The sequence below is a fragment of the Panthera onca genome, chromosome C1, assembly GCF_046562875.1.
Source record: "Panthera onca isolate mPanOnc1 chromosome C1, mPanOnc1 haplotype 2, whole genome shotgun sequence".
NCBI lineage: Eukaryota > Metazoa > Chordata > Mammalia > Carnivora > Felidae > Panthera > Panthera onca.
Genome location: NC_138346.1, coordinates 156404248 through 156417952, shown reverse-complemented (window position 1 = coordinate 156417952; position 13705 = coordinate 156404248). Strand labels below are relative to the sequence as shown.

At 43.5% G+C, this 13705-nt stretch overlaps 1 protein-coding gene and 1 pseudogene across 5 annotated transcripts in view; one reads left to right on the top strand and one right to left on the bottom strand.

The window, feature by feature from the left end:
* Positions 1-6978: 6978 nt before the first annotated feature.
* The window catches only part of NEXN (nexilin F-actin binding protein), a 50578-nt gene continuing 43851 nt past the window's right edge, over positions 6979-13705 (top strand). For all 5 annotated transcript variants that reach the window (XM_060625737.3, XM_060625738.3, XM_060625736.3 and 2 more), the window contains exon 1: positions 6979-7083. The gene's annotated coding sequence lies outside the window, so the exon portion shown is untranslated. The remainder of the gene's footprint in view (positions 7084-13705) is intronic.
* Positions 13007-13173, bottom strand: LOC132673930 (U4 spliceosomal RNA; annotated as a pseudogene).

The following is a 13705-nucleotide window of genomic DNA, read 5'->3' as shown; positions in this document are numbered from 1 at the left end:
TGAGTGAAGCCAAAGTACTTGAGTTGGGATTTGTTGTTGTTGTTGTTGTTGTTGTTGTTGTTGTTGTTGTTTGAGAGAGCATGAGTGCAATTGGGGGGAGGAGCAGAGAGAGAGAATCTTAAGCAGGCTCAACGCCCAGCAAGAGTTCAATATGGGATCATGACTCAAGCAGAAATCAGGAGTTGGATGCTTAACTTACTGAGCCACCCAGGTGCCCCACAAGTACTTGTGTTTCAGTTAACAAAGTGTTTTGATTGGCAATCCTGTCAAACAATATAAATTTATCTGAATGATGTTTGTGCATCTGTCTCTATTCAGACATCCCATTTCCCACCACTTCCTCATCAGAGTTCAGATACAGTCAGTCAAGGAGGGGGTTGTTGCCTGGACACCGCTGGAAGCACCAGGCGGCAAAGAACGGTTTATCTGGACATAAACAGCACCTGCCTTACAAGTGCGAGGTCACTCTCTTCCCAGCGAGGAAATGGGGCTGGGATCTGGGGCAGCATCTCTGTCTCCGCCTCTGTTTTCTTTGTCATCCGGCACCCTCCTTGCCATCCTCAATCCCGCTGCCTGAATTTATGTTTTGTATTTTAAACATCACTGAATTTGGGGGCGTCTGGCTGGCTCAGTTTGAAGGGCACGCAATTCTTGATCTCAGGGCCGTGAGTTCAAGCCCCACACTGGGTGTAGAGATTACGTAAGTAAACAAATAAAAATAAAAAATTTAAACATCTCTGAAATTTTAGGTTTGTTTAGAATACGTCTGTGCAAGCATGTCAGTGTCTTGTTACGTTATTTGTAGGGTTTTGCTGGAAATCTTTATTAACTCATTTGGTTTTACCCACTGTCTTCCCTACTGTTCTTATGCTACTTTTGACTTTTATTACAAAGTGTTTCTTTTTATACTCTGTATTCTGTAGTACTTTATCCTGCCACGTCTTCTCCTTTAATCTCTCCCTCTCCTCATGCTGCTATCTTTGATCAGGCTGCACAGCTTTCTTGTCTGCTGAGGTGGTGTTGTTTTTTACCCCTGCCTCTGAACAGTGAAAACCTTTAAGTAACCTTCATCATTTGGGCAGGGAAGGACTGAATTCCAATATAGAAGAAAAAAGCAAACCTTCTTTGACACCTTATTCTTTGCTTAAAAGCCATAGCAAAGTAACTGGTACATCAAATATCACCTCAACGTTTTGCTTTTAACTGTCTCTTATGTGTGTCACAAAAGCCTTTCACAAAGTACATTTATATATAGGAGATTACAGAACTTTTATGATTTGCTATGTTTGAAGTAATACCATAATACTTGACTATAGAGGAGCACTTTGACATTTGCAAGCACTTGAACTATATGACTTCCAGAACTTTGTTGATTTTTTAAAAATTTATTTATTTAACAGCACTGGGAGAAAATAGGCCCACAGACTTTAAAAAGGACTGAATCTTTAATGTGGTTAGGAGATGGCTAATTTAAAAAAGTAGGGGAGTGCCTGGGTAACTCCGTTGAGCATCCAACTCTTGATTTCGGCTTAGGTCATGATCCCAAGGTCATGGGATCAAGCCCTGCATTGAGCTCCACACTGAGTGTGGAGCCTGCTTAAAAGTCTTTCTTTCTCTCTCTCTCCGTCTCTCTCTCTCTCTCTCTGTCTCTCTTTTTTAAAAAAAAGTAGGTTAGAGGCACCTGGGTGGCTCAGTCGGTTAAGTGTCTGACTTCGGCTCAGGTCATGATCTCGCAGTTTGTGAGTTCAAGCCCCGCATTGGGCTCTGTGCTGACAGCTTTAGAGCTTGGAGCCTGCTTCAGATTCAGTGTCTTCCTCTCTCCCTGCCCCTCCCCAACTTGTGCTCTGTCTCTCTCCTTCAAAAATCCCAAAAAAAAAAAAAAAAAAAAAAAGTTAGGGGAGCCTGGGTGGCTCAGTTGGTGAAGCATCCGACTTTGGTTTCAGCTCAGGTCATGATCTCACAATTTGTGAGTTTGAGCCCCACATGGGCCTCTGAGCTGACAGTGCAGAGCCTGTTTGGGAGTCTCTCTGTCTGCCCCTCCCCCACTCTCCGTCTCTCAAAATAAACTTAAAAAAAAAAGTAGTTTAAAGCAGGTGTGTTTGTTATCTACTGCTGCGTAACAAATTATCTCAGAATTTAGCAGCTTGAAACAATAAACATTATCTCACAGTTTCTGAGGGTTAGGAATCCAGGAATGGCTGTTTCTGGTGGTTCTGGCTTATCGTGTCTCCTGAGATTGCAGCCATTTGAAGGTTTGAGCCGGACTGGAAGATTTGCCGTCAAGATTTGCTTACTTATATGGCTGTCGTTAAGTGGTATTAGGTTCTTGCCATGTGGGCCTCTTGGCTGCATAAGTGTCTTTAAATTTTTTTTTTTTAACATTTATTTATTTTTTGAGACAGAGAGAGACAGAGCATGAACGGGGGAGGGGCAGAGAGAGAGGGAGACACAGAATCAGAAGCAGGCTCCAGGCTCTGAGCCATCAGCCCAGAGCCCGACGCAGGGCTCGAACTCACGGACCGCGAGATCGTGACCCGGGCTGAAGTCGGACACTTAACCGACTGAGCCACCCAGGCGCCCCTACATAAGTGTCTTTAAAACTATTGCTGGCATCTTCCAGAGTGAGCAATTAAAGCGGTATCAAGACAAAAGACACAGTATCTTTGATAACCTAGACTTGGCAGTGGCACACCATCACTTGTGCTGTGTTCTATTGATCACCCGGGCCAACTGTGACAACCGTGACACAATACGGAAGGGCATTACACAAGGGTGTGAACATTAAAAGGCAGGATCATTTGGGGTCATCTTAGTGGCTGGATACCATCACAGGGAATCATAATACATTATATATAGTTAAGGTAGATACTTTAAATGAATAAATATATATTCTTTGGGCAATAATTTGATGTAGGGTCAAGGCCTTCACTACGAGTATGGATCTGTTTGGTATTCTGAGGTTTCTTTGTTGTATAAACTATCCATCTAAATCATCATCTGGGATTTCCAGTTTCCCTTTTGAAGGAGAAAAAACTTACATGGGAAGCAATGAATGCCAAATCCACCTGGTTTTCCTAATTTTGTAGCCACTTTTATACTTTGCCTTACCCCCACCTAGCTTAATGGTAATTTTTATAATCTATTTGCCTTTATCAAGTCTTCAAAGCTTTCATCCTAGCTTTTGTAAAAACATTACTTACTTTGCTTTCACATTTATTCCTTTTTGTAATTTTATGTCATTTCAATAATGTGCAACTGATATAATCAAGTTTGAGAATAAACCCAAGTGATTCATGATAGGTATATGAGGTATGTTTATTAAAAAATGGCAAATCCTAGATTTCAGATAGTCTTTTTTTTCTTTTTATTTATGTACTTATTTATTTTGCAAGAGAGAGAGACTGTGTGTGTGAGTGGGGAAGGGACAGAGAGAGAGAGAATCCCAAGCAGGCTCTGGGCCATCAGTGCAGAGCCCAGTGAGGGGCTCGTCTCATGAACTGAGATCATGACCTGAGCCAGAATCCAGAGTTGGACACGTAACTGACTGAGCCACCCAGGCACCCCTCAAATAGTCTTAAGTTTAGCATGTCCAAAACTGAGCTCCTGACCACAGCGGCTTAAACCGCCTCTTGCCAGCACTTGACAACTGACAACTCCATTCTTCCAGTTCCTCAGGCCAAAAACTTTGTCCTCACACTTCATGTTGTATCTTGTGCCAAAATCTACTGGTTCTACATTTTTTAAAATGTACCAAGAAAAAAAAAAAGTGCCAAGCACTTCTGTCTTCACAGGTGTCACCATGGTCCCAACTCCTGTTACCTGTCATCTGGTTATTTTGGACACCTTGTAATTGGTCTCCGGTCTCATCTAGTGTATTTGTAGCATATCAGCCAGAGTGAACATGTTAAAAATATGTCAGATCATGTCACTACTTTGTTCACAATCTGCCATGGCCAGCCATCTTAAAGGCCAAAGTCCTTACAATGTTAGACAAAAGGCTCCGCTGTGTCCTGTCCTCGTCTACTTCCTCTTTTCACCCTATGCCACTCAGCTTCACCCACACAAGCCTCCTTGCTCTTTCTAGAACATGTCAGGATCTTTCTTCTCTGGACCCCTTTTGTACAATGTTTGGGGCACCTGGATTGCTCAGTTGGTTGAACGACAAACTCTTGATTTTGGCTCAGGTTATGATCTCACGATTTGTGAGATCGAGCCCCGCAACGGGCTCTGTGCTGACAGAGCAGAGTTTTTTGGAGATTCTCTCTCTCTCCCCTGCCCCCCCTTTCTCTGAAAATAAACAAATAAAATTAAAATTAAGAGGTGTAAGCTATTCATTCCTCAATTAGAGAAACATTCTAAATCGGTAATTGAAACAGCTATTTAAACTTAATCTAGACAGGTGGCCTAGATGGTCCAGCTCGCCCCCTTGCTCCCTTCAGTACCATTACCTCAACCTTCTTTAGTTCATGAAACTTTCCATGGTCATTCTGGCTGCAGGACCTTTGCACAAGCTGATCTCTCTGCATGACATCCTCTTTCCCCACTCCCCACTTACCTAACTTCAACATATGCTCCTGCTGTCCACTTAAATGCTGCTTTCTCAGAGAAGCCTTCCCTTCACTCCCAACCTGTGTCAGTGTTCCCTATTATGAACTCTCATTCCACCCCTTTCCTCCTGAAACTTTCCAACTTATAAGTATGCATTTATTTTTATGATTTAAAGAAGTGAGTACAAGCTCTCTTAACTGATAATCCATTTGCTGGGCTCACCTCATTAAACAAAGTGCTTCATTCTTCCTACAAAACTCTAATAGGGGGACGCCTGGGTGGCTCAGTTGGTTAAGCATCCAACTCTTGGTTTCAGCTTAGGTCATGATCTCATGGTTTGTGGGTTTGAGTCCCGAGTTGGGCTCTGTGCTGGCAGCACACAGCCTGCTTGGAATTCTCTGTCTCTCTCCTTCTTTGCCCCTCTCTCACTCGCTCTGTCTCGGTCTCTTAAAAAAAAAAAGAAAACCCTCTAGTAGGTATCCAAGGCATGGGAGGCCTTCTTCTCCCTTCACCAATTCATTATTCATTCTTTCATTCAACAAATATGCAGTTCTAGATACTGAGGATGTAGCAGTTGACAAAATAAATAAAAAGCCCTGCCATCATGATCAGACATTCTAGTGGAAGAAGGCAGACAATAAACATTGTACTTAGCAATATGCAATATGGATAAAACCACAGCAGGAAAGGAGGGAATGCTGTGAATGGGGTGAGTGGATATCGTATTTTTATTTCATTTTTGTTGTTGTTGTTTTAGAGAGAGCACACACGTGCGCATGAGCAGGAGAGGGAAAGGCAGAGGGAGAGAGAATCTTAAGCAGGCTCTGTGCTGCCTCAGCTGACGCCTTTTATTTTTTAACATTTATTGATTTTTGGGAGAGTGTGCAGGCATGCAAGCAGGAAAGGGGCAGAGATGGATGGGGGGGTTGGGCGACCCAGGATCCAAAGCAGGCTCGAAGCTGACAGCAGAGAGCCAGATGTGAGGCTCAAACTCACCAACTGTAAGATCATGATCTAAGCCAAAGTCCACTGCATAACGGACTGAGCCACCCAGGCGCGCCACCCCCCCCCCCCCCCCAGCTTACACCTCTTAAAAGAATTTCCATCATGGTGCACCTGGGTGGCTCAGTCAGTTAAGTCACTTTCGGTTTTGGCTCAGGCATGATCTCACAGTTCATGAGTTTGAGCCTCGCCTCGGGTTCTGCACTGACAGTGTGGATCCTGCTTGGGATTCTCTCTCTCTCTGCCCCTTCCTTCCCCCACCCCCACACTGTAGCATGAACACTCTCTCAAAATAAATACATAAACTTAAAAAAATAAATCTCCATCCTGAGTGTATGGTGATGGGGTGGAGAAGAAAAGCTACAGCTGGGAGTAGAAAGCCTTTTCAATATCCCTGAAAATATAACCTGAGCACCACTGTCTGTCCAGAGCTGGAAGTTGGAAGTGTTTGTCCCTGCTGTATCTCTGTGGATGCTACTTCAATAAAGTTTTTATATTTTTCTTTTTTTCGTTCTCTCTCTTTCTTCTATCTTTTATTATTTATTTTGTGCATGCAGTGAAAAACTGAAGATCTCCCAAACCAGAAACCCCCCCTTCGTGGGTTGTCTGATGGGTTTAACTGACAGGCTGGTTGAAAAGGCGTGTGGGTGCCAATATTCTCAGGTGCCTTTAGTTTAAAAAGACCAGAGATGATTTGCTTTTAACTAGGGAAAGGTGGTCGATTATATAAGTATTATTCGCTTTTAGTTGTGTGTGTGTGTTTTAAACCTCTTCTTCTCCCTCCCCCTTCTCCTTCCACTTTTCTCTATCACCACTCTCTTTGGAGTTCAAGACGAAAGCCAAGAAAAAAGACAGCCACAGCCAGACGAAGTGGTCCCCGGACTGCTGCCCTGTGGTCTCAGCAACAAAGGAAAAATTGGTCAAAAGTCATGCTTTCGTTGAAGACAAGGTGGTGGCTCGGCGTGCGGGTTAGAAACCAGGACTGCAAGAGCCGCTGAGAGAAGTGAGCCCCAGGGCCAACAGGCTGTGGGTAGTGGGGAGCCGGCTCCAGCCTGTCTGTGAATCCCATTCCAACATCACTCCTTACCCACCGGGGAGGCCGCCCTCCCGTGTCCGGTCCCTGCCGGGAGGTGGAGGCCAGACCCCCGGTGAGAGGCTCGGCGACCCAGACTCGGGCGACCGGCAGGTTCTGGCGGAAAGTTGGCAGCCGCCGCCCCTCTCCAGTCTCCCTCCTCGACACTCCACCCCCCTCCGGGCGCTACGGCGGAGGTGGGGGTTGGGGGAACTGGCCTGGTGTTCTGGAACAGCTGCAGCCGGCGCTGGGCCCGCCTGGAATGCGGGAACAGGCTGCGCACCAGGACTTTTATGGAAACTTGCTGCTGGAGGCGGCGGCGGCGGCCAGAGGGCTCCCAGCGGCCGGAGCGGCGGCGGCAGCGGCCGGAGCGCCCAGACCCCTACCCGCACCCAGGCGCAGGACGCGCACAGCCTCTCCGCGCGCGAGGAGGACACTCGCTGCTCGTCGGCTCCGGGCGGGTGAGAGCAGTCGGGGAACGTGGGGCGGGGGCGGCGGACACGGAGGTGTCGGGTCCCCCGCCGGGGCGGGGGCTGCGGGAAGACGCGCCCCGCCGCCGGGCTGAGCCGCAGCCCCCTGAGCGCGCCGGGCTGCGGCCAGCTGTGGCTGCGCGCCCGGCCCGGCCCGAGGGAGCCGCGTCCTGCGGACTCGGCGGGGTGCCGGCCCGGGTCTGCGCCTCTGGCGGCGCGAGCCGGCCTTGGGCTCTGGCGGCGGTTTCCTCGGCCCGCTCCCCTGCTTTCAGCTCCGCCCGTGCCCTGTCGGCACGGAACTCGGGTGCTCGGGTGCCTTCCCTACTCCTGCAGGGAACGGCCCTCCGCGAGCGCAGTGGGTGCCAGTCCCCTCACTCTCCCCTCGGGGTCCAAGCAGGCTCCAAGTTCAGTGGCGTCCCCCCCACCCACCACGTGCCCCCGGAGCGGTCTCCGTCGCCGCCAGCGATGCCTGCTGTTTTTAAGAGAAATCCTTTCTGGTGCGTCCCTGCGGAGCTTGGGGAGTAATATGTGATTTAACAGCCCGTCAGCTACCCCCTCCCTCCAAAGTATTTTCTGGAAGCTATTTTGTCCGAGGTGGGATGTTGGGGTTGCGCAACTACAGTGGGAAGTTGGAGTGGAGTGCATAATGTGGTCACCTCCGTAGACCTCCCTTGTCCTCTCTTTTTTGAAAACGCCACGCCGTTCCAACTGTTTGTAAACTGTGAAACGCTCTACAGTGCTAAAAATTTACTGGCATTTGTAAAGAAAAAAAACGAAGTTGAGAGGTTATGATTATCGCAGTGGCTTCGAGACCTTCATTTTATATTTATTTGAGGACCATAACGCGAAACAAAGAGAGCTGGGGGGAGGGTGCGGTGGAGAGCGAGCGAGAACAAGGTAAAAATAGCATAAGGGTATGTCCTAACAAAATGTCTGTCCTTGGGAAAGAGGCAGGTAGAAAAAATGAAGTAAGCCATGAGAAATAGTTCATGAGCAAAGCCATGGGAGCATCATTCATCAGCTAAATTTTGTTAATGAATTTGTGTAGCGGGCCCATTGGCCTGCGAGTCACAGCATAACTATGTGTTGGGTAGTACGATTAGTAAACCTGAGTATTTATGCCATTTTAGTCACACGTCATTAAGTGAACCACATTATTCCTCCCCCCCCCTTACAGGTTGGATTACTGCCATAAGAAAACTCAAAATACACTAAATCTTTGAAATTCTTCTGAGTTTTGAGGTGTGCCAAGGTGGAAAATGTGTAATTAATCAAACTGAGGGACAGTTGTTTTTTTGAGATATGTTTAGTATAAATGAACTTTGATTATTTAATACAACTAGTTATGATTCTTCCTCACAGCTATTAGTCCTCTATTTTTGAAGATCTTTTATACTTTGGAATAATTTAAAGAAAAATGTGGGAAATTGTGTGTTTTATCTACAACAACTCCCTTAAGGAGCCCTAAGCAAAAACTACAACAAAATTTTTTTTACTCCGGTTTCCCTCAAATTGGCAAAATTCGGTTTTAATGGAAGATTCACACTTCTAAATCCCTTTTCAGCTGAATGTAGTGAAGAGCCATTTTTCTTGTTCACCTTCAATGGAATCTGTGCTATTTTTGAAAATTTGATATGTAAGACTGATCATTGTCAAAATGTGTGTCATCTCGAGATGACTATATTTAGCATCAACAAAGGAATGCGTTATCTAGGCTTTTGAACAGTACTTTTCCCCTGAAATTACACTTGAAGTATTTAGGTTAGGGTTCCATTTGTGAACAGAATGAAAACTGAGTATGTATATTTGGAAGAGATTAATTGGGGATTTAGATTGCTTCGAACCCGAGTGACCTGAAATGACATACTTCTTCATTTAGGAAAAAAGGATAAAACTTACCGTTGTCTTCAAAACACCCCAAAGGCAAATAAAAGTATTGTTTAAATAAAAGCACATGCCTCTGAGAAGGAAAACAATGAAGTAAATGTAGAAAAGTATGTAATAGGTGGGCAGATGTCTAAACATTTTTATGGGAGAGAGGACGCAGTATATTTTAGTACGTGAGGCATATACACACACAAAATATCTTGGTAGCTGTTTTATAATTTAGAGGGAAAATGACCTACAGCATTCTTAACAATTTCACATAGTTTTGTTCTTAATCAATTTGTGGTCTATATCACCTGTGTAGGTTTTTTCATGTTCTCTTCTGGTTTTATAATTGGAAAATTACATATTATTTATATACACTTGGAATTGTTATTTCTTTTTCTATTTAAGTATTCAGTGAATAGTTTGGCTGGACTTAACCATAGCGTAGACTTTCTACACTCTGTGATGAGTGGATTCTTACCCTGAAATCCAACTTATTTAACTTCTAGTAAAATTTGTGGGTTTTTTGTTCTAAACTTAATATAACCATATTTATGGTTAAAAATTATCAAGAATGGAGGGGCACCCGGGTGGCTCAGTATGTTAAGCCTCCGACTTCGGCTCAGGTCATGATCTCACCGTTGGTGGGTTCGAACCCCACATCGGGCTTTGCTCTGACAGCACGGAGCCTGCTTTGGATTCTCTGTCTCCCCCTGTCTGTGCCCCTCTCCCACTCGTTCTCTGTCAAAAATAATTTGACGTTAAAAAATATCAAGAATAGAAAAGGGGACCTTCAAAATGTGACACATGTATTGTTAGCATTTTGATGTATTTCCTTTTTCTATCAGTAGTGTTTTTTTTTTCTCCCTGCCCCTCCTTTTTTTTTTTTTTTTTTTTTTTTTTCTTGTCATCTCCTCCCTTTTGCTGTCAGATTAGAAGACAGATTAGAGCTCCCTGGGCCAAGTTTTGAGGTTGGTGAAATTTGACTTCCACCTTCCTTTCTGTGCCTCTTTCTTGTCCTTTCCTCCCCTTTGACTGGGCCTCCGCCTTTCAGGCCAAACTAGGCCTCCCTTTGTCTCTCCATTTTCTTAGTGCCGCCTGTTCATTTAGATCAGGGGCCACAAATTGGCAGCCAGAAGCCACTTACAGCCACAAACAGGCTTAAAAAATAAAACCTGGATTTCCAGCCTCTCTTGAAAAATTGGAGGATGTTGGCAAAACTGGGTCCTTTCTGCACCGCAACAATACCCTGGGACAAGTAGTTGCTTCCCCCTCAGGGTACACAGGCTCCTTTTGACATTGTCTCCTCCATTCCCTGTTGTTTTACAACCAGTCCTCATTCACTTACATTAACTGTCAATTAACACTACAGAACATTGACTTCCACTACTTTTACATTGCCTGACCCTAGACGCTTGAGTATGCTTGAGTCTTCTGATCTAAGTATGAGGGCAAGTCTGAAGCTATGATATGATGGGAAGTCTGGACCTGGCATTAGGAATCCGGACTTTAAGTGTAGACATATTTTGGTTAGCAATCCTTCTCTTAAATAATGTGATCATAGGAATGAGAAGAACAGGTTAACATTCACTGACACTAATTGCTAGCATCAATTTGAGCTGGAAGGGGCCATGTATTGATAGCTAAAATGAGTAAAAAGATTTTAAGTGGTGGGATTTCAGAAAGCATAGGGTAGGTATTTCTGGGAACTCTTAAATAATCCTAATCCTTTCCCTTCCTGGAAATGTTTAGGAGAGTTTTTTTGACCCCTAGAGATTGGCCATAAAGGGGAGTTAACTACTGTTCCTCTTCTGTCTTTCCGCCCTCCCCTTCTTTGTAGGCAGGGCCTGGGGCTGCCCCTTCCCAGCTGTGTCCTTCATTTGAAAGGCCATTTCCACTTGCAGAGAAGGTTAGGAAGCCCATTCTCCTCCAGAGAGTACCACATCCATGTGCTTTGGAAGCCAACTTCTGGTTTTTCATGAGACCTAGTTTAATGTAAATTCAGTCCATTTTACTTCATTTTCTATTCATTCATGCATGCATTCTTACCAGCAGCCTTCTTTTGGGAGATGTTAATCATAAGTTCTATTTGGGTTGACTTTGGATTAGACAATTTTCCTGTTCTCTCTTTGTCATTCATTCACTCCTCCAAATATGAGTTGAGTTTGTACTGTGTGTCCTAGTTGTATGAGATGCTAAGGATAAAGAATAGAGTAGAGCAGGGGCACCAGGGTGGCTCAGTCGGTTGAATATCTGACTTTGGCTCAGGTCACGATCTCACATTGGTGAGTTTAAGCCCTGTGTTGGGATCTGTGCTGACAGCTCAGAGCCTGGAACCTGCTTCAGATTCTGTGTCTCCCTCTCTCTCTGCCCCTCCCCTGCTCATGCTCTGTCTCTCAAAAATAAATAAACATTAAAAAAAAAAAAAGAATAGAGCAGCATTCTTGCTTTTAAGGGTACTCCTAGCACAGTGATTGCCCTCTGAAAACTATCAAATACAGTCATATGAGTGCAAAGTATTATACTTTATTAATACAGAAGAATGTCAAGGCAGGTTGAAAATAAGATTCTTTGTCACTAGTGAGGAATTGTTTATATCGGTAGGAAGAAAAAAATCTATTTCTAACAGATAAAATAGGATCTAATTTAACATTTTTGAATTGTGACAAGGCTTATCACAGGTTTTATAGTATTTTTAAAGTATAAAGTTACCATCTTTACTAAAGAAATGTAATAAAGTTGTATTTTGTAAATGTTTTTTATTTGAGAGAGAGAGAGCGTGAGGGTACACAAGCGAGAGGGGAACAGAGAGAGAGGGAGACAGAGGATCCGAAGCGGGCTCTATGGTCCCAATGAGGGGCTCAAACTCATGAACCATGAGATCATGACCTGAGCCTAAGTCAGATGCTTAACCGACTGAGCCACCCAGGTGCCCCAAGTTATATTGTATTTAAGTATATATTTCTGGTGAAGTGAAAAATGATAAAATTTAGGCTCACATTTTATGAAGCTCAAAACAATGTTGTTGTTTGTTCCAAAGACTGTAAAGGGATAGGTTTTAACCTATGGGATAGTTCCAAAGACTGTAAAGGGATAGGTTTTAACCCTTTTAAAACCTGTAGTATATACCTGTAGTATATAGTTAGGTGTTCTAAAACCTTCTTAAAATTTGAGACAAATAATTTACTTGAGTTTAATGAAATGCAGATTTAAAGCTGTCAGTTGTGACAATTCTGTTCCTTGAGAAAGGAGATAACACATTAACACAATGTAACCATTATTATAAATGATAGCTAAGATTTAAAATTCTTTTCTTAAGGAGTACCTGGGTGGCTCAGTTGGTTGAGCATCTGACTCTTGGTTTTGGCTCAGGTCATGATCTTGTGGTTCATGGGTTTGAGCCCTGGGTCAGCCTCCACACCGACAGAGCAGAGCCTGCTTGGGATTCTCTCTCTCTTCCTCTCTCCCTGCCCCTCCCCTGCTTGTGCTCACTCTCTCTCTCTCTCTCTCTCTGTCTGTCTGTCTCTGGAAATAAATGAATAAACTTAAAAAAATTATTTTCTTGATTCCTGCATTATTTGCTATGTTGAAATATTTTAATTGAATATCTAAAAAAGTCAAGGAAAATTAATTTAGAAAACATAGAAGTCAAGCATAGATCCAATGAAATTCTAGAATAGAAACATTAGCATGAATATTTTTAGATCTGATGTACTTAATATTATATTCTATGAGATTTACATATTGTCTCACAGCTTGAGCTTCATACCTTAATACTCAACCTGGAAATTATTTTATAACAGCTCCAAATTATACTCTATTCTTGAAACACATTTTATCAGGCTATTAAGTCATTTTCAAAAGTGTCTTAAAGCCTGTCTCACTAATTGCTGTACCTGTTGATACCAATATTAGTATTACCCATCCAGCATATTATGTATATAAATATATATATGTGTATATATTTATTTATATATACATATATTTCACATACTTTAAAATTAGATAAAAATGGAGAATGATAAAATAAGTAATCGAGTAACAGTCAAACCTGCAGCTGAACATTTGCAACCTCAGATAAGTCACTGAGTCTCTGTGCCTCTCTTTCCATATGGTAAGTGAAGGGATTGGACTAAACGATCTTTCAATTAGCAATAATTGTGCTTCGGATAACCCTCATTGGCTACGATCCTGCCACCGCACAAAGCTGATCTTTAAAGTCTTTGTATAATGAGCTCTAAAAATCCTGATTCTTTTTTTTTTTAATACTTATTTTTTTATTTTGAGAGAGAGAGCATGCACACAGGAGTGAGTGCAGGGGGGAGGGGGAGAGAGAGAGAGAGAGAGAGAGAGAGAGAGAGAGAGAGAATATGAATGAATGAATGAATGAATATGAATGAATATCCCAAGCAGGCTCTGTCCATGCTGTCAACAAGGGGCTCGATCACACTCACTGTGAGATCATGGCCTGAGCCAAAATCCAGATTCAGATGCTTAACTCACTGAGCCACCCAGGATTAAAATCCATGTCATTCTGACAGGTAGTAAAACCTATTTAAAACTGAGCTCATTTTCTGACTCCTTAAACATATTTTCAGATTTAATCTCAATGGTAACTCTGTCTACTCATTTTCTCAAAATAGAAACTTCGAGCTAATTCTTCACAGTATTCCTTGCCTCTCCTCTCCCTCTCCAAATCTAACTGGCCAAAGCTCTTGCAGTAGTGGCCCCACTGCAAGGT